At 42.8% G+C, this 24,007-nt stretch overlaps 1 long non-coding RNA gene across 1 annotated transcript in view; it reads left to right on the plus strand.

Moving 5' to 3' along the window:
* Window positions 1-3,971: 3,971 nt before the first annotated feature.
* LOC135228977 (uncharacterized) overlaps window positions 3,972-24,007 on the plus strand; it is a 57,577-nt gene continuing 37,541 nt past the window's right edge. Inside the window, exon 1 of the long non-coding RNA XR_010319831.1 lies at window positions 3,972-6,006. This is a non-coding gene — a long non-coding RNA (uncharacterized LOC135228977). The remainder of the gene's footprint in view (window positions 6,007-24,007) is intronic.

Below are 24,007 nucleotides of genomic sequence, written 5' to 3' on the forward strand. Positions count from 1 at the left end.
CTGGCCAGAAGGTCATTTTGATTGGCACACAGGAACTGTAAAGAAAGAAATAGCAGCTCAACAACAGTAACAACAACAACAAAAGGGCATGTCCAGAAAGAAAGTTGGGTCAGATTCTGTGGGCCCTTAAATGCCAGAATAAGAACGTTGGCCAGTGCCCACCCTGAAGGAAATGAGGAGTCACTGAAGGTTTTTGGGCGTCTAGGCTCAGTAAGGCTGTGGAAGATTCTAAGAAGGGCCTCATGGACTGTAACAAACATGTAGAAGAGGCATGATAAACCAAAGAGAGGAGGCATGAATGCCACAGCTTTTTTTTTTTTTTCAGTCACAGACAGCCATGACTCTCTCCTCAGCTAATTAAGAGGTAACCTGGTAACTCTGCAGGGGCTTACGGGTCTTCTCCGCCCCCATGGAGCACTGCCCGTGCCTCCCCTGGCCTTGCTGGGCCTGACATCGAAAGGAGGAACTTCATGCCAAGGATGCTGGTGACGTTCTGGAAACCAAAGGAGTGGGGAGCTCTGCATGAGGGTTTCAAAGAGGCAAAAACCTGAACCTGTTGCTCTTGGACAGATGTTACTGGTAGCCTTTCTAAGGGAGAGAAGGTAGGGAGGACTGGAACCCTCAGAGTCACCATCCTGGAAAGGAGTGGTGCTTCTAGAAGGCAAAATTTTCCTCTACAAGATTTCTCGTAATTGATGCATAAACAAACAGACAAACAAAAATTGCCATTGAGTCTCTTCTGGCTCATGGCAACCCGTAAGTGTCAGAGTAGAACTGTGCTCTACAGGGTTTTCAAGATTGATTTTTTTCTGAAGTGGGTCACCGGTTCTTTCTTCAGAGCCAACTCTGGGTGGACTCAAACCTCCAGTGTTTTGGCTAGCAACCAAGCACATTAACTATTTGCACCACCTGTTGGATCAAAGAAAGTATTACTATCCCTGTATTCAGATGGGAGCACTGACCACCCAGGGACTCATAATTGATACATCGGTGGCATCTAACTTGCTTTTGCTTAACCTAGTATAAAAATGGCATCGCGGAGACATCTGACCTCCTCTAACTTCACAAGGGGGAAGGAGAATCAAGATCAACAGCCCAAGGCTGATTCCTATGAGGTGGAGGTCAGACATGCCTTGACCTTCCAACCGTTTTACCAATTCCAACAGCAACCACAGCACTCTACTTCTCTGCTGGTGTCTTAGTCATCTAGTGCTGCTACAACAGAAATACCACAAGTGGGTGGCTTTAACAAAGAGAAATTTATATTCTCACAGTTTAGTAGGCTAGAAGTCCAAATTCAGGGTGTCAGCTTCAGGAGAAGGCTTTCTCTCACTGTTAGCTCTGGAGGAAGGTCCTTCTCATCAACCTTTCCTTGGGCTAGGAGCTTCTCCTCACAGGGACCCTGGGTCCAAAGGACCGGCTCTGCTTTCAGTGCTTCTTTCTTGGTGGTAGGAAGTTCCGACTCCCCACTTCCTTTTCCTTTTATCTCTCTTAAGATAAAGGTGGCCTAGGCCACACCTCAGGAAAACTCCTTTTACATTGGATCAGGGATGTGACCTTAGTAAGGGTGTTGCAATCCCACTCTAACCCTTTTTATCATAAAATTACAATCACAAAATGGAGGGAAACAACACAATACTGAGAATCATGACCTAATAAAGTTGACACATATTTTTGGGAGACAATGCAATTCATGGCAGCTGAGTTCAATAATTTGTTGCAACGGCTTCACAGAACTCACAGACCATACGCATAGTTATGGGGTTTATTAGGGAAGTAATAGGTTACAATTCAGGTTCAGGAGTGCTCAGGGTATAGTTCTTTGATCAGGACAACCTCTTCTCAACCGTGCCCTCAGGCAGGTATCTCTGGCCCTCAGCTACTCAGCCTAGCTCTGCCCTGCTTGGGCAAATGTTATAAAGCTCTTTTAGCTCTGTTGATAAGTGCCCAGAGGCACCCCACTCCGCCAGTAGGCCTCAGCCCAAAGGTACTCAACTCTAGTTCTGCGGGTCAGCAAACCTAGCTCCACCAGGTGTCTCCTGCCCAAAGGGCACTTAGCTTTCTCACTCTGTGGGCCGGGAAGCCCACCACAATCCCCCCTGCCAGTCTCCTGTCTCTGTTGCCACAATTTCTCTGCTGCCACTTTGCACTGTCTTCGGTGTTACAGCTCTCTCTCCCAGTCTCCTGGCTCTAGGAGCTTCTCAGTGCAGGAATTCTGGGTCCAAAGGATGCACTCCACTCCAGACTCTTCTTTCTTGGTGGTGGTGAGATCCTCCCTTCCCACCTCTGGGATGGCTCATTTGAAGCCTATTGGGATGGCAAAACTGACCAATCCCCTTTTTAAGGTTCCATACACTTTATTTGCATGGTCCCCCCCCACCAAGGGTGCCATGCACCTTATTTAAATTATCAGCAAGCTATCCAATCCCCTTGGTGGACCACAAGCACCTGATTTGCATAATCCCACCCAGTCATTTGGGGGGAGTTATAAAGACTATGGCTAAAATGGCTAGAAGGACCATATTAAGTAATTCACTGCATCACACCTAGAATGCTTTCAAGTTACATTGTTTGCTTTTTCTTTAAAAATGACTGTAGTTTTCTTTGGTCTGTAAAAATAATATAGCCTCATTAGAAAAAAGAAAATATAGAAAAATTTAAAGAAAGTAATAGTAATCACTAGTAATCCTAGCACCCGGAGATAACACTGTTAACATATTGGTGGATTTCCTTACAGTTTTTTTTATTTCTAGTGTTTTAACTTATATCTGTTTAAAAATAAAGTTTGAATCATAGTTCCTATACAGTGGATTATGTTTTTTCACTTAACAGTATTTTGTGAATCTTTTACCTTGTGAATATATCAATGAGCTCCTTTTGTAAAATTTTGAAATTAAAATTTTAATTCAGAGAAGAAGAAGAGACACTATTCATTGCTATTGTTTTTCCAGGTTATTAAATATTCCTTGAAAAAGCATTTTGCTTGTTTCCATCCATTCTCAAAGTACAGTCAGGGATCTGACTTCTTTCATCTTGTGAAACAGGTCAAACAGAGATTATCACCTCCATTTTACAGAGGAAATTTAGACACAATGATGAAGTGATTTACCCAAAAGTATGTAACCAGCAGTTAGCTGAAGCCTGGACTGTAACCACCTTCTGAGTCTAGGTTACCACTATGAACTTCCCCATCCCCAAACCTGGCCCCCTCCTATTAGTTAGTTTAGATAATGCCAGTGCCAGCTGAGCTTTAACTTCTAGGAGTGAAGGAAGGCCTTAAACTTGGTGCAGTTAATCTGGATGGGCTGTGTGGAAGAGGCAGATTTTATGCAGGATCTGAAACGTTTGCAAAAATTACTAGACCACGATGAATGGGAGGGTGTTCTTGGCAGTCGGAATAGCAAATGCAAAGGTTAGTAGCAGGGCTCAGGGCAGGCACCTAAGCCTACTAACTCCTAAACGAATAATAACCAGGTTTTATCTTGTGGCAGGAAACCTTGGTGGTGTAGTGGTTAAGTGCTACAGTTGCTAACCAAAAGATTGGCAGTTTGAATCCACCAGGCACTCCTTGGAAACTCTATGGGACAGTTCTACTCTGTCCTATAGGGTTGCTATGAGTCAGAATCCATACTACGGCAACAGGTTTGGTTTTTATCATGTGGCAAGCACCTTGTAAGCTCTTTAATACTTGTTATGTTGTTTAATCCTCCCACCCAACTTTACGAAGCCCCATTATTTTCATTGATTTAAGAAGGAAGAAACAGAAGCACAGAGAGGTGAAGTGACCTGCTCAAGGTCACACAGCTAGTAACAAGGCAGAGATTTGAACCCAGGCAGCCTGGCCCCAGTGGAGGTACCTGACTCTTTATCCATACACCCTCCCTGCCCTAGGCTGGAAGGATGAGCCAGCAGGGATGAGGCTTGCCATGGCTACCTCAGCAGACAGCAGGCAAGTGGGCCCCACTCCCGACTGGAGATGGAAGACCAGGCCGAGGTGTGTGTGTGTGTCCATCTGTCCATCTGCTGTGCTTTGGTGAAGCACAGGCCATGCTGAGCATGATGCCCTGGAATTGCCAAAGAACAGTTCAAGGACAGCCAGACCAGGGAGGGCACCCGGAAGGAGGCTGTGCCTGGAGCCACTGCTTCCACAGCTGCCTGTCTCATTTAGAGAGGACTCCCAAATTGGGAAATATAAAATAACTAAAGGATTGCCTGGGACATTTGGCATCCCAGCGGCCAGTCCTCAGCGATTGTGTCCTGACTGGTCTTTGATTCTGAAATAAACCCCATCAAGAAGGCACGACCAGAGTTCTAGCCCTGTTTCGGCCATGATGTGGCTGTGACCTTGGGCAAGTTGCTTTTCCTCTGTCTGCCTCAGAGGTTCAGGCAGGTCCTTTCATCTGGCTTTTGTGATGTGGTCTGTGTGGCCAGTTGGAAGCAGGGCCTTGGTAATGATGTGGAAACTAGAGCTCTTTAAAGAGTGCAGGGGTCCTGAGACACCAGGGCCTCTTGGACACCTGACCGCCCCGCCCCCCAAGGCCGATGATATTAAAGGGCTGTAAACATCCCCCTGTGCACATGGACACAGGGTTGTATACAAGAAGTGGGACTCTTGAATTCCTCCTTTCATCTCTCTTGCCTGGGGCCCAGTTCACCTGGAGGGTCACCCAGCCTTCAGTCTAATAGTTTACCCACCCATGCAGTGCCCCCATTCATCCTTCAGCTATAGCAGGGTGAGCTTCTTAGGCACAGCCAGGGCGGCCCCAGTGAGGAAATCTTGCTTTGCTCCTTACTGGCCCTGGAATTACTTCCACACTCCTTAGAACAGCCAAGAAGGTTGGCCTCTCCAGCTCCATTCTCCACCTCCTCATTCCTCTCTGTTTAAAGTAGAGCTTAAGAAACAAAAAAAAAACAAACCCAGTGCCATCGAGTCGATTCCGACTCGTAGCGACTGTATAGGACAGAGTAGAACTACCCCCATAGAGTTTCCAAGGAGCGCCTGGCGGATTCGAACTGCTGACCCTTTGGTTAGCAGCTATAGCACTTAACCAGTACGCCACCAGGATTTAGTAATTTTAAAAGCAGAGGCTCAGGAATCAGGCAACTGGCTTCAAATCCTGAGTCTGTCACTTCCTAGCTATATGACCTTAGGCAAGTTACTACATATCACTAAACCTTGGTTTCTTCATCCTTAAAAAAGGGGAAACACCCTTTCTGTAGAACATTGTGAAGGTTAAATGAGTCACTTAACATAGTTCCTGGAACATAGTAAATTTATTATTATAATTCTTAACGCACATTTGCCTATCACCTCCTACTTCCTCAAGCTTGTCACACCCTTTCCCAACTCTGTGCCTCCTCATACCGGGAAAGCCCTTTTCCTTCCCATTTCTTCACCCAGTAGGCTCCTACATACCCTTTAAGGCCATATTCAAATATTGTTGCTTCTTGAAGATTTTTTTGTCCCCGTCCCCAGTAGAGTTAAACCTTTACATATAAAGCAATCTAGTACCTTCCTGTCTTCTGGTCGTTAAGGTTGTGTGTCAACTTGGCTGGGCTATGATTCTCAGTGGTTTGGCAGTTATGATGTAGTTTGGTGGTCATATGATGATGTGATCACATCCATGGTGAGAATTGATATAATGTGATCACCTTTGTGGTGGGATCTGCTGTGAGTAGCCAGTCAGTTGAAAGGGAGTTTCCTTGGGGGGTGTGGCCTGCATCTAATATAGGTGGACCATCTGGCAAGGTTCCCAGGCTTTTGTTCCTTTTGGATCCTGCAGCTGGCTCCTATTCATCTGGCCTCCGGTTCTTGGGACTTCAGCCAGCAGTTTACCTGTGGTCTTGCCTGCTGATCTTGGGATTTGTCAGTCTTCACAGCCTGTGAGCAAGAGCCGTGCTGTCTGACCCACCGATCTTGGGTTCGCCAGCCCCTGTGGCTACATGAATCAGGAGAAGCCTCCAGCCTGACCCACAGACTTGGGATGTTCCAGCCTCTACAGCCACGTGAGCCATTTCCTTGATAAAAATCTCCCTATATAGATATTTATACACTTCAATGGTTTTGCTTCTCTAGAGAAGCATAGGGAAACCCTAGCTGGCGTAGCGGTTAAGTGCTACAGCTGCTAACCAAAAGGTCGGCAGTTCAAATCCACCAGGCACTCCTTGGAAACTCTGTGGGGCAGTTATACTCTGTCCTACAGGGTTGCTATGAGTTGGAATTGCCTTGACGGCAACAGGTTTGGTTTTTTCAGGTTTAGAGAGCCTAGCCTTAGACATCTATCTTCCCATCACCACCTAACTCACTTAACATCACCAATGGTGGAATGACCTTTGGGGGAGGGGGAAGCAGGGGTTGTTCTAGATTTAAAGAGACCTAGGAGCCCTGATGGTACAACGGTTAAGTGACACTGCAGGAGAAAGTCCTGGTGATCTGCTTCCATAAGGATTACAGCCAAGAAAACCTTATGGGGCAGATCCACTCTGTCACTATGAGCTGGAATCAACTAGAAAGCACCCACCCAACAACAGAGTGTCTAACATCCAGATAGAATATGTGATGCTTGATTGTACCTTGGATTATTAAAAAAAAAGATAAAAGACTTTTTTAGATGATGTGGGAAATTTGAATTTGAACTGGGTATTAGAGATAAGGAAGTTAACATTAGTTTTGTAAGATGTGCTAAGTGTATTGTGGTTATATTGGAGAATGCTCTTATTTTTTGGAAGTGCATGCTGGAGTGTTTTGGGCTGCAGTATTAGAATACGGGCATATCTTGGAGATATTACAGGTTCTGTTCCAGGCCACTGCAATAAAGCGAGTATTGCAATAAAGTGAGTCATATGAAGTTTTCGGTATCCCGGTGCATATAATAGTTATGTTGACTGCTATGCCAGGGATCACAATAGAGGTCCCAGACAGAGCAGGAGAAAAATGTAGAACAAAATTCAAATTCGCTTACACACACAAAAGAGACCAGGCTTGCTAGTCAGACAGACTGGAGAAACCCCCAGAGTGTGGTTCCTGGATACCCTTTTAACTCAGTACTGAAGTCACTCCTAAGGTTTACCCTTCAGGCAAAGATTAGACATGTCTATAGGGCCAACAATAACATGCGTGAGGGACATGCTTCATAGTTCAATCATGTATATGAGACTAATGGACACACCAGCCCAAAAGCAAAGATGAGGAGGCAGGAAGGGACAGGAAAACTTGGACAAATGGAAATAGGGGACCTGGGGTGGAGAAGGGGAGAGTGTTGACACATCATGGGATTGGCAACCAATGTCACAAAATAATTTGAGTATTAACTGTTTAACGAGAAACTAATTTGCTCCGTAAACTTTCAGCTAACTCCCAATTTAAAAAATTTATGTTTACACTATAGTGTAGTCTATTAAGTGCAATAGCATTATGACTAAAAAAATATACATTCCTTAATTAATAAATACTTTATTGCTAAAAAATGCTAACCATCATCTGAGCTTTTTGCTGGTGAATGTCCTTGCCTTGATATTGATGGATGCTGACTGATCAGGGTAGTGTTGCTGAAGACTGGGGTGGCTGTGGCAATTTCTTAAAATAAGACAACAATGAAGTTTGTCACTTCGATTGACTCTTCCTTTCACGAAATATTTCTGTGTACCATATGATGCTGTTTGATAGCATTTTACCCACAGTAGAACTTCTTTCAAAATTGGAGTCAACCTTCTCAAACCGTGCTGCTGCTTTAACAACTAAGGTTATGTAATATTCTAAATCCTTTGTTGTTATTCCAACAATGCTCACAGCATCTTCGCCAGAAGTAGATCCATCTCAAGAAACCACTTTCTTTGCTCATCCGAAGAAGCAACTCCACATCCATTAAAGTGTTATCATGAGATTGCAGCAATCAGTCACATCTTTGGGCTCCACTTATAATTCTATTTCTCTTGCCATGCCCACCACATCTGCAATTACTTCTTCCACTGAAGTCTTAAACCCCTCAAAGTCATCCGTGATGGTTAGAATCAATTTCCAAACTCCTGTTAATGTTGATATTCTGACCTCATCCCATAAATCACCAGTGTTCTTAACGGCATTTAGAATGGTGAATTCTTTCCAGAAGGTTTTCAATTTATTTTGCCCAGACCCATCAGAGGAATCACTCTCTGTGGCAGCTAGAGCCTTATGAAATGTATTCCTTAAGTAGGACTTGAAAGTTGAAATTAACTCCTTGTTCCATGGGCTGCAGAATGGATGTTGTGTTAGCAGGCATGAAAACAACATTAATCTCATGTACATCTCCATCAGAGCTCTTGGGTGAGCAGGTGCATTGTCAATAAGCAGTAATATTTTGAAAGGAATCTTTTTTTCTGAGCAGTAGGTCTCGACCAAACCAAAAACCAAGGCCATTGCCGTCAAGTTGATTCCAACTCATAACGACCCTATAAGACAGAGTAAACTGCCACATAGGGTTTCCAAAGAGTGCCTGGTGGATTCAAACTGCCAGGCTTTTGGTTGGCAGCCATAGCTCTTAACCACTACGCCACCAGAGTTCGCATAAAAAAAAAAATAGTGGGCTTAAAATACGCAGTAAAACATGTTGTAAGCAGATGTGCTGTCATCCAGGCTTTGTTGTTCCACTTATAGAGCTTAGGCAGAGTAGACTTAGCGTAATTTTTAAGGGACCTAGGATTTTTTGAATGGTAAATGAGCATTGGCTTCAACTTAAAGTCACCAACTCCATTAGCCTGTAACAAGAGAGAAAGCCTGTTCTTTGAAGCTTTGAAGCCAGGCATTGACTTCTCCTCTGCAGCTATGAAACTCTTAGATGGTATCTTTTTCCAATATAAGGCTGTTTCATCTTCATTGAAAATCTGTTGTGTAGTATATCCACCTTCATCAGTTATCTTCACTAGATCTTCTGGATAACTTGCTGCTGCTTCTACGTCAGCATTTGCTGCTTCGCCTTGCACTTTTATGTTATGGAGACAGCTCCTTTTCTTAAACCTCATGAGCCAGTCTCTACTAGCTTCAGACTTTTCTTCTGCAGCTTCCTCACCTCTCTCTGCCTTCACAGAATTAAAGAGAGTTAGGGCCTTGCTCTGGATTAGACTTTGGCTTAAGAGAAGATTATGGCTGCTTTGATCTTCTATCCAGACCACTAAAACTTTCTCTGTTTATCAGCAATAAGGGTGTTTCACTTTATCATTCATGTGTTCACTGGAATAGCACTTATAATTTCCTTCAAGAACTTTTCCTTTGCATTCACAACTTGGTTAACTGACACAAGAGGCCTAGCTTTCAGCCTACCTTGGCTTTCGATATGCCTTCCTTATTAAATCATTTCTAGCTTTTGATTTAAAGTGAGAGATGTGCAACTCTTCCTTTTACTTGAACACTTAGAGACCACTGTAGGGTTATTAATTGGCCTAATTTCAATATTTGAACTTGCAAGTTCAAGCTAAAACTGAAGAAAATCAGAGCAAGTCCACAAGAGCCAAAATATGACCTTGAGTATATCCCACCTGAATTTAGAGACCATCTCAAGAATAGATTTGATGCATTGAACACTAGTGACCAAAGACTGGATGAGTTGTGGAATGACATCAAGGACATCATACATGAAGAAAGCAAGAGGTCACTGAAAAGACAGGAAAGAAAGAAAAGACCAAGATGGATGTCAGAGGAGACTCTGAAACTTGCTCTTGAGCATTGAGCAGCTAAAGCAAAAGGAGGAATTGATGAAGTAAAACAACTGAACAGAAGATTTCAAAGGGCCTCTTGAGAAGACAAAGTACAGTACTATAATGACATGTGCAAAGAGCTGGAGATGGAAAACCAAAAGGGAAGAACACGCTCGGTGTTTCTCAAGCTGAAAGAACTGAAGAAAAAATTCAAGCCTTTTGAGTTGCAATAGTGAAGGATTCCATGGGGAAAATACTAAACGACGCAGGAAGCATCAAAAGAAGATGGAAGGAATACACAGAGTCATTATACCAAAAATAATTAGTCGATATTCAACCATTACAAGAGGTGGCATATGATCAGGAACCGATGATACTGAAGGAAGAAGTCCAAGCTGCTCTGAAGGCATTGGGAAAAAACAAGGCTCCAGGAACTGATGGAATATCAATTGAGATGCTTCAACAAACAGATACAGCACTGGAGGTGCTCACTCGTCTATGCCAAGAAATACGGAAGACAGCTTCCTGGCCAACTGACTGGAAGAGATCCATATTTACAACTATTCCCAAGAAAGGTGATCCAACCGAATGTGGAAATGATAGAACAATATCATTAATATCACACACAAGCAAAATTTTGCTGAAGATCATTCAAAAATGGCTGTAGCAGTGTATTGACAAGGAACTGCCAGATATTCAGGTCAGTTTCAGAAGAGGATGTGGAACCAAGGATATCATTGCTGATGTCAGATGGGTCCTGGCTGAAAGCAGAGAATATACCAGAAGGATGTTTATGTGTGTTTTATTGACTATGCAAAGGCATTCGAGCGTGTGGATCATAACAAACTATGGATAACATTGTGAAGGATGGAAATTCCAGAACACTTAATTGTGCTCATGAGGAACCTTTACATAGATCAAGAGGCAGTTGTTCAGACAGAACAAGGGGATACTGATTGGTTTAAAGTCAGGAAAGGTGTGCGTCAGGGTTGTATTCTTTCACCATACCTATTCAATCTATATGCTGAACAAATAATACAAGAAGCTGGACTATACGAAGAAGAATGGGGCATCAGGATTGGAGGAAGACTCATTAACAACCTGCGTTATGCAGATGACACAACCTTGCTTGCTGAATGTGAAGAGGACTTGAAGCACTTACTATTGAAGATGAAAGACCACACCCTTCAGTATGGACTGCACCTCAACATAAAGAAAACAAAAATCCTCACAACTGGACCAATGAGCAACATCATGATAAATGGAGAAAAGATTGAAGTTGTCAAGGATTTCATTTTACTTGGATCCACAATCAACAGCCATGGAAGCAGCAGTCAAGAAATCAAAAGACGCATTGCATTGGGCAAATCTGCTGCAAAGGACCTTTGGAAGTGTTGAAGAGCAAAGATGTCACCCTGACGACTAAGGTGTGCCTGACCCAAGCCATGGTATTTTCAATCACATCATATGCATGTGAAAGCTGGACAATGAATAAGGAAGACCGAAAAAGAGTTGACGCCTTTGAATTGTGGTGTTGGTGAAGAATATTGACTATACCACAGACTGCCAAAAGAACGAACAAATCTGTCTTGGAAGAAGTGCGGCCAGAATGCTCCTTAGAAGCAAGGATGGTGAGACCGCGTCTTACATATTTTGGACATGTTATCAGGAGGGATCAGTCCCTGGAGAAGGACATCATGCTTGGCAGAGTACAGGGTCAGTGGAAAAGAGGAAGACCCTTAATGAGGTGGATTGACACAGTGGCTGCAGCAATGAGCTCAAGCATAACAACGATTGTAAGGATGGCGCACAGGACCAGGCAGCGTTTCGTTCTGTTGTGCGTAGGATTGCCTTGAGTCGGAACCGACTCGATGGCACCTAACAACAACAGCAACAATTTAAATATCGTCATGTCTTAGGGAATAGAGAGGCCCAAAGAGAGAGAGAGAGAGAGAGATGGAGGAACGGCTGGTTGGTGGAGTAGTCAGAACACATACAACATTTATCAATTAAGTTCGCCGTCTTACGTGGGCAAAATTCATGGTGCCCAAAAGCAACTGTAATATTAAAAAATCACTGATCACAGATCACCATAACAGATATAATGATAAAGTTTGAAATATTGTGAGAATTACCAAAATGTGTCAGAGACATGAAGGGATCATATGCTGTTGGAAATATGGTGCCAAAAGACTTGCTTAATGCAGGGTTGCCACAAACCTTCAGTTTCTAAAAAATGTAATATCTGTGAAGCACAATAAAGCAAAGTACAATAAGACAAGTTATGCCTATATCTGTAATTACCTTTAAAACCATTCAGTCACAAATGTTATGTATAGAGAGATGAAGTAAATATAAAATGAGGACAATTGTTAAATATATGATACATAGCCATTCAATGTAGTGTTCTTTCTACTTTTCTGTATGTTCCAGCATTCTCATAATAATTTTTTTTTCCTCCTCCAGGGCTCCCATAGCAGTACTTTGGGCCTTTCTAAGGCCCAGTGAATGACAGTATACTAGGTGATGTTTGCCAGTGGGTCTTCCCATTCAGATTACAGATTAAGAGCTCCTGGGGTGAGGAGTGGGGGTGAGGAGCAGGATCTAGGTCTGGATCAAATTTACTTCACTCTCAGTGCTGAGTACATAGTAAGTACTCAATAAACATTTGTTGAATGAATGAAACTTTGCTATTACCATAGTGCATGTTTCGTCAGCTATCGTTGTTAGGTGTTGTTGAGTCGGTTCCGACTCATAGCAACCCTGTGTACAACAGAATGAAACACTGCCTGGTCCTGCACCATGCCCACAATCGTTCTTATGCTTGAGCTCATTGTCGCAGCCATTGTGTCAATACATCTTATTGAGGATATTCCTCTTTTTCGCTGACCCTCTATTTTACCAAGCATGATGTCCTTCTCCAAAGACCAATCCCTCCTGATAACATGTCCAAAGTATGTGAGACGTAGTCTCATCATCCTTGCTTCTAAGGAACATTGTGTTTGTACTTCTTCCAAGACAGATTTGTTTATTCTTTTGGCAGTCCATGGTATATTGAATATTCTTTGCCAACACTGCAATTCAAAGTCGTCAATTCTTCTTCCATCTTCCTTGTTCATTGTCTAGCTTTTGCACGTATATGAGGCAATTGAAAACACCATGGCTTGGGTCAGGTGCACCTTAGTCCTCCAGGTGACATCTTTGCTTTTTAATTCTTTAAAGAGATCCCTTGCAGCTTATTTGCCCAATGCAATGTGTCTTTTGCTTTCTTGACTGCTGCTTCCATGGGTATCGATTGTGTATCAAAGTAAAATGAAATCCTTGACAACCTTACGCCTAGGAACCTCCAAAATGAAAATTGATAATGGTGAACTTTTATTAAAAGTGGCAGGTTTGGTACTGGATTTTGCTTAGCTATTACTGAATATTACTGAGTATTTTGATCAAAGATTCTATAGAAGAATCCTGATCCAAAGTGGAAATGCTGAACAGCATTTCAGATCCTGTTGGAAAGCCAGAATTTCTGAAGCCATTGAAACTGATTGAACCCCCGAAACTGTTGCCCTGAGATAATCTTTAAACCTTAAACTAAAAATACCTTCCGAAGTCTTCGTAAAACCAAATAAGAGTTTAGCTTAATTAGTAAAGAATATCTGCTTCGAGCATTATGCTGTCTTAAAGAGCTATCTATACATAGAACTATCTATATGGGATCAAACTCACATCAGCAACTTGAAAGTTTAGATAGGAAGCTTAGAGGGCCAGTGAGTTTATGTTAATGGGGAGGGACAATTTGGAAAAGGAGGGTGAAAGTGGCTGCGTAACTTGAAGAATGTAATCAGTGTCATTGAATTGTACATGTAGAAAATGTTGAATTTGTGTATGTTCTCCTGTGTATATTTTCATCAACAACAACAACAAAATAAATTATTCTTTTTTTAAAGTGGCAGTTTTGGTGCTTAACCCATAACATACGTTTTCTCATGTAATCTTCACAGCAATCCTATGAAATAAGTAAAATATTGATCCCATTTTACAGGTGAAAAAAATGATACAGAGAGGTTAAGCAATTTCTTTTTGAGTTGATGAAAATATTCCAAAATTGACAGTGATGATTGTTGTGCAACTCTGTGAATATGATAAAAACAGTTGAATTGTACACTTTAAATTGGTGAATTATATGGTGTAAAAATGATGTGGCAAGGGAGGTGTCCTCTGACCTTTTCTATGTTCACAAGGAGGAAGAAGAATCATTATCAGCATTAGCAGCCCAAGGCTGATTCCTATGAGGCGGAGGTCAGACATGCCTCCACGCTCCAACCTTTTTACCAGTTCTGACCATCCCTCCCATGGCACTCTCTACTCATCAGCTGGGTTCAATAAGTCATTGCAGTGACCACACAAAAACTCACAGACAACACTCATGATTATGGGGTTTATTCCCCCACGCATCTGTCAGTTTGTTGTTCTGTAGGGGCTGCATGTTGCTGTGATGATGGAAGCTATGGCATCAGTATTCAAATAGCAACAGGGTCACCCATGGTAGGCAGGTTTCGAGTGAGCTTCCAGACTAAGACAGACTAGGAAGAAGGACCCAGCGGTCTACTTCTGAAAAGAATTAGCCAATGAAAACCTTATGAATAGCAGCAGAACATTGTCTGATGTAGCGCCGGCAGATGAACTCCTCAGATTGGAAGGCACTCAAAAGATGACTGGGGAAGAGCTGCCTCCTCAAAGTAGAGTTGACCTTAATGAGATGGATGGAGTCAAGCTTTTGGGACCTTCGTTTGCTGATGTGGCACAACTCAAAATAAGAAATAGTTGCAAACATCCATTAATAATCAGAATGTGGAACGTACAAAGTACGATTCTAGGAAAATTGGAAATCATCAATAATGAAATGGAACACATAAACATTGATATCCTAGCCATTAGCAAGCTGAAATGGACTGGTATTGGCCATTTTGAATCAGATAATCATATGGTCTACTTTGTCAGGAATGAGAACTTTAAGAGGAATGGCATTGCATTCATCTTCAAAAAGAACATTTCAAGATATATCCTAAAATACAACACTGTCAGTGATAGGATGATATCCATATGCCTACAAGGAAAACCATTTCATATGGCTATTACTGAAATTTACACACCAATTACTAAGGCCAAAGATGATGAAATTGAAGATTTTTTTCAACTTCTGCAGTCTGAAATTGATTGAGCATGCGATCAGGATGGATCGATAATTACTGGTGATTGGAATGTGAAAGTTGAAAACAAAGAAGGATCGGTAGTTGGAAAATATGGCCTTGGTAATAGAAACGATGCCAGAGATCGCATGATAGAATTTTGCAAGACCAACGACTTCTTCATTGCAGATACCTTCTTTCACTAACATAAAAGGCGACTATACACATGGACCTCACTAGATGGAATACAAAGAAATCAAATCAACTACATCTGTGGAGATGATTGAAAAGCTCAATATCATCAGTCAGAATAAGGCCAGGGACCAACTGCAGAACAGATCTTCAATTGCTCATATGCAATTTCAGTTGAAACTGCAGAAAATTAGAAAAATTGTAGAAGAGCCAAAGTGCTACCTTGAGTATATCCCACCTGAATTTAGAGACCATCTCAAGAACAGATTGACACCCTGAACGCTAATGACCGAAGTCCAGACAGGTTGTGGAATGACATCAAGGACAGCATACATGAAGAAAGCAGAGGTCATTAAAAAGACAGGAAAGAAAGAAAAGACCAAAATGGACGTCAGAAGAGACTCTGAAACTTGCTCTTGAACATTCGGTAGCTAAAGCAAATGGAAGAAATGAAGTAAAAGAGCTAAATGGAAGATTTCAACGGGCAGCTCGAGAAGACAAAGGTAAGTGTTATAATGACATGTGCAAAGACCTGGAGATAGAAAATCAAAAGGAAAGAACACACTCGGCATTTCTCAAGCTTCAAGTTGCGATATTAAAGGACTCTATGGGGAAAATATTAAAATACCCAGGAAGCATCAAAAGAAGATGGAAAGAATATGCAGAGTCACCATACCAAAAAGAATTGGTGGGTGTTCAGCCATTTCAGGAGGTAGCGTATAATCAGGAACCAGTGGTACTGAAGGAAGAAGTCCAAGCTACATTGAAAGCATCAATGTAAAACAAGGTTCCAGGAATTGATGGAATACCAATAGAGATGTTTAAACAAACGGATGCAGCACTAGAAGTGATCACTCATCTATGCCAAGAAGTTTGGAAGACAGCTGCCTGGCCAACCAAATGGAAGAGATCCATATTTATGCCTGTTCCAAAGAAAGGTGACCCAACTGAATGCAGAAATTATGGAACAATATCATTAATATCACATGCAAGTAAAATTTTGCTGAAGACAATCCAAAGTAGTTGCAGCAGTACATAGACAGGGAACTGCTAGAAATTCAAGCTGGATTCAGAAGAGGACATGGAACCAGGGGACATCATTTTTGATGTCACATGGATCCTGGCTGAAAGCAGAGAATACCAGAAAGATGTTTACCTGTGTTTTTTTTGACTGCACAAAGGCATTCGACCATGTGGATCATAACAAATTATTGATAACGTTGTGAAGAATGGGAATTCCAGAGCACTTAATTGTGCTCTTGAGGAACCGGTACATGGATCAAGAGACAGTTGTTCAATCAGAAAAAGGGGATACCGCATGGCTTAAAACCAGGAAAGGTGTGCGTCAGGGTTGTATCTTCTCACCATACTTATTCAATCTGTATGCTGAGAAAATAATCCTAGAAGCTGGACTATATGAAGAAGAATGAGGCATCAGGATTGGAGGAAAACTCATTAACAACCTGCGTTATGCAGATGACACAACCTTGCTTGCTGAAAGTGAAGAGGACTTGAGGCACTTACTGATGAACATCAAAGACCACAGCCTTCAGTATGGATTACACCTCAATATAAAGAAAACAAAAATCCTCACAGCTGGACCAGTAAGCCACATCATGATAACGGAGATAAGATTGAAGTTGTCAAGGATTTCATTTTACTTGGATTCACAATCAACACGTAAGGAAGCAGCAGTCAAGAAATCAAAAGACTCATTACTTTGGGGAAATCTGCTGCAAAAGATCCCTTTAAAGTGTTGAAAAGCAAAGATGTCACCTTGAAGACTAAGATGTGCCTGACCCAAGCCATGGTGTTTTCAGTTGCCTCACATGCATGCAAAAGCTGGATGATGAATAAGGAAGACAGAAGAAGAATTGATGCCTTTGAGTTGTGGTGTCGACGAAGAATAATGAATATACCATGGACTGCAAAAATAGTGGAAGCCCTGGTGGTATAGTGGTTAAGTGCTGTGGCTGTTAACCAAGAGGTCAGCAGTTCAGATCCTCCAGGCACTCCTTGGAAACTCTATGGGGCAGTTCTACTCTGTCCTATAGGGTTGCTATGAGTCGGAATCGACTCGATGGCAGTGGGTTTTGCCAAAATAGCAAACAAATATGTCTTGGAAGAAGTACAACCAGAATGCCCCTTAGAAGCAAGGATGGCCAGTCTACATCTCACGTACTTTGGGTATGTTATCAGGAGGGATCGGTCACTGGAGAAGGACATCATTCTTGGTAAAGTACTTTGGGTATGTTATCAGGAGGGATCAGTCCCTGGAGAAGGACGTCATTCTTGGTAAAGTAGGGCATCAGGGAAAAAGAGGAAGACTCTCAATGAGATGGATTAACACAGTGGCTGCAACAATGGGCTCAAGCATAACAGTGTTTGTGAGGATGGCACAAGACTGGGGAGTGTTTTGTTCTGTTGTACATAGGGTCGCTATGAGTCAGAACCTACTTGATGGCACCTAACCATAACAACAACATAGGGTTTATTAGGGAAATGACAGGTTAAAGTTCAGGTTCAGGAATGATCAGGATACAGTTCTTGAGTCAGGACAGCCTCTTCTCAGCTGTCCCTACAGGCACACCTCTCTCTGGCCCCTTGGCCTCTGCCCTGCTTGGGCAAGTGTTACAAAGCTCTTTTAGCTATGCCGATAAGTGCCGGAGGCACCCTACTCTGCCGGTAATCCTTGGCCTGAAGGCATTTAGCTCTCTTGCTCCTGGGTAGATGAACCTAGCTCTACTGCCAAGTGTGTCAGTTTGTGAGTCAGCAAGCTAGCTCCAACAAGTGCCCAGAGGCACCCCACCCCACCAGTAAGCCTCCTGCTGGTCTCCTGGTTCTGCCACCACTTTTTCTAGCTCCAACAAGTGCCCAGAGGCACCCCACCAGCAAGCCTCCTGCTGGTTCCGCTGCCACTTTTTCTCTGCCGTTGCTTCTCACCATCATGCCATCTTCGGTGTTTCAGCTTTCTCTGTCTCCTGGGTCTAGGAGGGTCTTAGTGCAGGGATCCCAGGTGCAAAGGATGTGCTCTGCTCCCGTCTCTTCTTGGTGGTAGTCATGTTCTGTCTCTGCTCCGGAATTGGCTCTCTTTTAAGCCTAGCAGGATGGCAAACTGACCAATCCCCTTGTTAGGTTTTCATACACCTTATTTGCATGGTCCAACCCCCACAAGCTTACATAAGTAGCAAGCTAGTCAATCCCCTTGGTGCACCATGAGCACCTCATTTGCATAGTCCCACCCAGTCTTTTGGTGGGAGTTACAAAACCATGGCAAGAGTAGCCCTATAAAAGTGATCCATCACACTGCATATGGTATGTAAATTATATCCTAATAAACCTGGGGGAAAAAAAGCAGAGTAATTATCTTATTCACCAACTGTTATGGACTGAATTGTGTCCCCCCAAAATATGTGTTGTAAATCCTAACCTCTATTCCTGTGGTTATAATCCCATTTGGGAATGAGTTGTCTTTGCTATATTAACGAGGCAGGATTAATGTAGAATGTGTCTTGAGTCAATCTCTTTTGAGAGATAAAAGAGATTAAAGAGGTGTGCAAGAAACAGAGATGGGGGAAGAGAGGTTCCAAGCCACATGAAGATAACCCAGGAGAAGAAGCTCAAAGAGGCAAAGACGTTCCTCCAGAGCCGACAGAGAAAGCTTTCCTGTAGAGTTAGCACCCTGAATTCAGACTTTTAGCCTTCTAAACTTCGAGAAGATAAATTTCTGTTTGTTAAAGCTATCCATGTGTGGTGCTTCTGTTATAGCAGCACTAGATAACTAAGACAGAATTTGGTACCGGAAGAGTGGGTACATCTCTAACAGATGCTTAAAATGGGGAGGTGGTTTTGGAATTGGGTAATGGGTAGAGGCTAGAAGAGTTTTAAGGTGCCTCATACCAAATGCTTAGGTTGCCTTGAAGAGATTGTTGGTAGAATTATGAACATCAAAGGCAATTCTGGTGAAGGCTCAGAAAGAAGTGAGGAGAGTTATAGAGAAAGTCCCTGTCATCTTAGGGAATACATAAGGCACAAACAGCAGAATGTGGCTAAAATGTGGACGTTAAATGTGCTTCTGGTGAGGCTTTAAAAGAAAATGATGAACATGTGATTGGACAATGGAGGAAGGGCGATGCTTTTTATGCAGTGACAAAGAACTTGTCTGAATTATTTTCAAATGTTTGGTGGAAGGTAGAACTTGTAAGTGATAAACTTGGATATTTGGCTGAGGAGATTTCTAAGAAAGATCTTTAAAAGGCTGCGTAGTTTCTCCTTGCCGCTTATAGTAAAACACAAGAGAAAAGAGATGGACTTAAAAATGAACTGTGCAAAATGAAAACAAAACTTAAAAATTTGGAAAATTCTGTTGTACAAACTAAGGACACATGTTCTAGAATTTTTTACCAAGGATGTGTCTACACAATCCTTTGTTAAAGAGATTAAGCCTGTAACAGGTGAATTTAACCAGTGACCACAGCAGAAAACTCATCAGTTTAGATTGAACGGGGCAGAGAAAGAACAAAAGGAAAGAACGCTATCTGCCTCTTGGAATTCCATAGGCAGGAAACAGGTTAAGGAACTACATTTGTTGTCCTCCAAGAAAAAAAAAAAGGACCATCCCTGGAGCAACTCAAAGATCAGCAGAACTGTTAGAAGGGACATGGGAAGAAGGGCTGCCTCAATTTCAAAAGGTGAAACCATGGCCTGTTGAGTTTCAAGGGATGGAGCCATGGTCTCCTAGGTTTCAAAGAGACAGATCTTCACCAGCTTCGTTCTGGAGTGTGGGGCTGCCATTCACAAGTGCCACAGGGATGGGGCCAGTGCCCAAAGCTTAGGGGCAGGGCTGCCATGCCCAAGGTACAGAAGAATGGGGCCTGCCAGTGATGAGGGGGTGGGGTCACCACTCAGGTGAACTAGGAGAATGGGGCCACCCAAAGCCAAGGGAGCAGAGTTGCCACCCCAGTGGGCCTGGAAGTCAGTGCTGAACCCCGGGGCCAAGGGACTTCCCCCAGGAATCCAGAGGGCATGACCAACACCCAGAGTCTGGAGGGCAGGGCCATTGCCCAGATGGTCTGAGAGAATAGAGGATTATTTTCAAACCTTGGAAGCTAATGTAAATTGTTTTGCTGAGTTTTGGACTTGGTCGGTGCCTGTTATCCCTTTCTTCCCTCCAATTTCTCCCATTTGTACCCACCTTGTCCCTCTTCTACCATTGCACTTTGGAAGCAGATAGCTTGCATTCTAGATTTCACAAGTTCACAGATGAAGCAGAATTTTGCCTCAGGATGGAATATGCCTAAAGTCTCACTGATATTTGATTTAGATGATTCAGAAGATGTGATTTTGGACTTGGAGTTGATTTAAGACTTTTGGGATGATGTGATGGGGTGAATGTGTTTTGCATGTGGGAAGGTCATGAATTTTGGGGGCCAAGGGGTAGAATGTTATGGATTGAATTGTGTCTCCCCAAAATATGTGTTGTAAATCCTAACCTTTATGCCTGTGGTTAATCCCATTTGGGAATGAGTTGTCTTTGTTAGGTTAATGAGACAGGATTAGTATAGGGTGTGTCTTGAGTTAACCTCTTTTGAGATATAAAAGAGATTAAACAAGCATGCCAGAAGCAGAGGTGGGGAAATAGAGATGCCAAGCCACATGAAGACCACTGAGAAGCAGAAGTTCAAAGAGACAAGGACCTTCCTCCAGACCCAACAGAGAAAGAAAGCCTTCCCCTAAAGCCAGCACCCTGAATTTGGACTTCTATCCTCCTAAACTATGAGAAAATAAATTTCTGTTTGTTAAAGCCATCCATTTGTGGTATTTCTGTTATAGTAGCACTAGATTTTTTTTAGATAACTAAGACACCAGTGAATTGGCCCATGCTAGTTGAGTGAATAAAATGAATGAACGAATAGCTATTTCCCTTAAAGTTGGAAAAAATCTGCCATATTTCCAAAGTCTAAAATGAATTCCCTGGACAGCTTCATGGGCATGCTTGCTCCTAGCACCCAAGAACCAATTATTGTACTGGTCAGAAACTCGGTAATTCAATAAATAGTTCCTGAAGTTGCCAGCACCACTCCAGAAGAGAAAAATACGCGGATGATTTCTTCTTGATACCAACTGTGGGATTGTAGAGTGAGGGGCCATCACGATGTCCTGTCTGAAAAAGTGTCCCTAGAGATCTCAATGTGGTCTCTTGCTACTTGGCAAACCTTAATTTGTTTATCTGGGCTTCTCTAACCATTCCCGTTTTGTTGCCCCTTACCGCTGTTGTTCAGGATTGTTGTAATGGAAGTTCCAAAACAAAGTATCTAGTGAGGTTCTATGGGAATAACTTCATTGGGGAGGATCTAAAACCTTCAATGGCTGTCAGTCACTTGGCAGGGAAGATGTACTTGTTCAAAATGCAGATTTCTTGGCCTCATCCCTGGAGATTCAGATTCTGGAAGACTAGGATGGGGCCATGGAATCTGCATTTTTATAAAGTATCTGAGGCGTCTCTGATACAGGGGACTACTGGCCACAAGAGAAGCTAAATGACTAAATAAACTAAAGACAGATCAGTAGCACTGATTTTTCCTTTTGCCCCAGGCTCCATTATGGCTTGTGTGGTGCTTATATGGTTACTAACCCTGTCTTTAGTTAGAATTTTTGTATTTTGTTCATCATGGATTTTTTGTATTAATTTTGATTTTGAAAATATTCCATTAAAGTATAATTTATCTAGATTACTAATTTGCACATTTAAAATTTTGCACCTGAGGCAAGTGCCTCACTCTCCTCACCCTAATCCAGGCCTTATAAAAGAGTTCTGGCAGACGGCTGAGTAATGCCCTATTGCCCTCTAGGAATCCCTCCAGATCCCATCTCTGTTATTTGTCTGACAGAATTGATGTTTGTTTGCTCTTTCTGTGACATTGCCCTTTTCACCTAACCTGCAGGGAGGTTGCAACCAGCAGTGGATGTTTGTTTTGCAGACTCAGCAACATTCTCACTTCTAGCAACAGCACCCATATGTTGCTTGGGGAACTTCCTCTCCCCTTGTCATACATGTAATTCATGTGGAGCCAACTGTAGCCCAGGTGCACGTGTGACTCAGCTCTGCCAATTAGAACCTTGCATCCCCTGGCCTCAGTGATTTGTTCAGGAGTAATCAGTTATACTCAGTTATAGCCAATAAGACTCAATTCTGGGGTTTTGTCTGAACTTTTGGGAAGAAAGAGACTCTCTCTTTTGTCTGTGGTGGCTGAGAGCATAGGATGTCACCCACTAATGGGAGCTGGGAACCTCCCTGAGACTAGAGTGTCCACAGAAGACAGCAATGTAGAGCAGTGGAGGGAGAAACGTTCTGATGATAGTGCTTGAGCCCCTGAATCCAGCTGTGCATGAAGTAAGTCTACCGTCTGGACTTATGGAATACCTGGACCAACTGTTGCCTCTCAGTCTGAGTTGGGTCTCTGTCACTCATGTGGTTCACTCCCTTTTATCGGCAGCCTGGCCAGGTTGGCCCCAGGAGATGCCTTGGTTAAGCCCAGCACCCATCACCAGAGTCCTACCCCAAAGCTCTTCATCCCAGTGGACATGAGAGGCAACCTTAGAAGGCAAAAAAGTATTGATAGCAACAACAACTACTCTAGCTAGCATTCCTGAGCACTGGTGCCATTTCAAGCCCTGTACTAAATGTTTGAAAACAGTACCAGTACTGTGTTGGAGCCCTGGTGGTGTAGTGGTTAAGAACTTGGCTGCTAGAGCTGGTTGGCAGTTCAAACCCACCAGACACTCCTTGGAAACTCTATGGGGTGGTTCTGCCCCATGCTATAGGATTGCAATGAGTCAGGATCAGCTTGATGGCAATGAGTTTTGTTTGTTTGTTAGTAAATGTTTACACATCTTTTTATTCATTTTGTCCTATAACAATTCTATGAAGTAGGTTCCATCATTAACTCCAGGCGATGTCTCGATTCCCAGGCCAAATGTCCCAAATCCCCAACTGTAGGCAAAGAGAAGGCCCTAGTTAGCCAGCAGATGAGTCTGCTTCTCACTCCATTTTGCCTCCTTTGTAAATAGATACAGACTCCAGGAGGCAGGCTGTTTTTAAGAATAGCTGAACCTGGAAGTTACCAAAGACTTAACCCACACTCTCCCATAACACTGTGAGCATCTTGAAATAAACAACCTTATACCAGTTTTGTTTGGCCTGGTAGAAGGCTCAACACTTAGTGTAGCCCAGGCCTTCAGGGTTGGCAGATTGATTAACCCACTGACTGTTTTCATCTTTGCCATCTGAGCTCATACATTCATTCAACAAACATTTATTCAGTGCCAGTTATATGCCAGGGACCAGTCTAAGCATGGAGATACAACGATGAACAACACTAAGGGGAGTCTCTGCCCCTAGGCAGTTGACAGTCTTGTCAGGGAGGCACACATTAAACAAATAATTGTACTTAACAATTATTTAATTGCAAATGTGGTAAACACTGGCAAGGAAAAGTTGAAGCTGTTATGGGAGTGTGCAACAGGGGCATCTAAGCCCGTTAGCTGACTGCAAATACTTATTAATTGACCACTCAGTGCCAGGCACTGTGTTAGGTGCAGGGAAAGAATGGGGAACAAGGCACAACCCCTGCCTGCCAGGAGGTCACAGTGCATGGCAATTATACTGTCTAATGGGCTGTCCAGCCTATGAGCATCTGCAGTTAACAACTTTGGCATCACCTTAAAAGAACAACCCCGACGCCTGCTCCCACTAAAAACCAATCTAGTTGCCATGAAGTCGATTCCGACTCACGGTGATCCCATACATCACAGAGTAGAACTACTCCAAAGGATTTTCTTGTCTGTAATCTTAACAGAAGCATATCACCAGGCGTTTCTTCCACGGTGCCACTGGGTGGGTTCAAACTACCAACTTTTTATTTAGCAGTCAACTGCAAACCATTTACACCATTCCGGAA

Source organism: Loxodonta africana, chromosome 2 (genome assembly GCF_030014295.1).
Source record: "Loxodonta africana isolate mLoxAfr1 chromosome 2, mLoxAfr1.hap2, whole genome shotgun sequence".
In the NCBI taxonomy this organism is placed as follows: Eukaryota; Metazoa; Chordata; class Mammalia; order Proboscidea; family Elephantidae; genus Loxodonta; species Loxodonta africana.